Source organism: Apaloderma vittatum, unplaced genomic scaffold (assembly GCF_000703405.1).
Source record: "Apaloderma vittatum isolate BGI_N311 unplaced genomic scaffold, ASM70340v1 scaffold8306, whole genome shotgun sequence".
Lineage (NCBI taxonomy): Eukaryota > Metazoa > Chordata > Aves > Trogoniformes > Trogonidae > Apaloderma > Apaloderma vittatum.
Genome location: NW_009719942.1, coordinates 20,293 through 21,776, shown reverse-complemented (window position 1 = coordinate 21,776; position 1,484 = coordinate 20,293).

Genomic DNA, 1,484 nt, shown 5'->3' with positions numbered 1-1,484 from the left:
AAAATACTTGCACACCATAAACCTCCAGCCGCTCGTGTGGAGCAGTCATGTCCAGGACCCCACAGCAGCAGGCATTTTCACACAACTTTTTCCTTCAGGAACATTTGGGCTTTTGTGTTTTGTTTTTATATGTTGCAGAATCTGCTCGTGAGCCAGCATTGAAATTTGCCCTTGAACTTAGAAACTCCAAAACATATTCCAAGCATTATGGGGTAGTTTGGTTTTTTTTCTTAATAACCATTCCTTCTGCAAACTGAACAGTTAGTTTTGAGACAGTGGATTCTTGCCAGGTGGATTTCCAAGCTTGCAGAGAGATTAAGTCACTTTTGATTTGGGAGTGCCATAGTTTTGGTATTTTGGCCCATAATGCCTAGTTCATGTTATAAAATAAGTTAGCCTAGAGATGTAATGGCATCTGAGCTTTGTCATCCTGAAGTTAGTATATTCATTTGTGATGAGTCCTGTTTGACGATTTAACTATGTGACCTCTTACCTAGGTTGTTTCAGAAATGGAATCCCATCAACCTCTTTTAAAGACATTTTGGGGCAATAACTGTTTGAAGAAAAAAACCTGTTATAAATCTTGCTGAAGTAATGGTAATAAATTGCTTTACTGTTCACCTACGGTATTTCTGCAAGCAGTATTCATGTATGCTTTTCTGAGACCCTGCTCGTAAAAGCTAAGGATGATACATGGGGGAGCTGCCCTGCTGTTCTCAAACGGTGCTAAAGTCCTACAATCCCATGTAGCAGACCCTCAGAAAGACACTTTTCACTTTCAGTGTTTGTGCTAAGGTGCTAAGAAAGGAGATAAATTTCCCTGACCTGTCAGTCTGCAGGCTGATGGTTGTGAAGGACCCAGCTCAGGTCTCTGCACTGCCTTGGTTACGGTGGCCGAGGACAGCAAGGTTTACTCTCTCTGGGACTCCCACCACCCTAACCCGTCCTCCAGCCACGTCTGAAAATACCTGGAAGGTGTTCAGGGATTTTATTTCCTGTTTTTATTGCAGTGTGGAAAACCAAATGGTTAGCCCTGATGAGTTACTTCAGAACGGATTTACTCTGCCTTCAGTCCTCTCTCAAAGCTGCAGCAAAGGGCTGCGTTTATTGTTGGGTTTGTTGGTTTGTTTGGTTTAAGGTGAGTCATTCTAACAAATTTTGCAAGAGCCCCAAGATGTAGGTACGTTTCTCAGAATGAAACAAGCAGCCAAGGCCAACCAAAATGTTTTTACATAGTATTTGTGCACATGCACAGGAATGTATGACTGCCTTTTAGTTAAATTTCACGTGGTCAATTCTAAAAACAAAAATTGCCCATTCATGTCATAATTATGTACAGGGCTATTTTCCAAAAATATTTAGTACATAGAATGTTTCTGGGCTGCTTTACAGAACCGTTCATAAATGTCAAAAAGGCTGCAGATGGTTTTGATCCTGGTATCATTTCCAGCCTGCTCTTTTCAATAACTTCTGTGGGTGTAGCT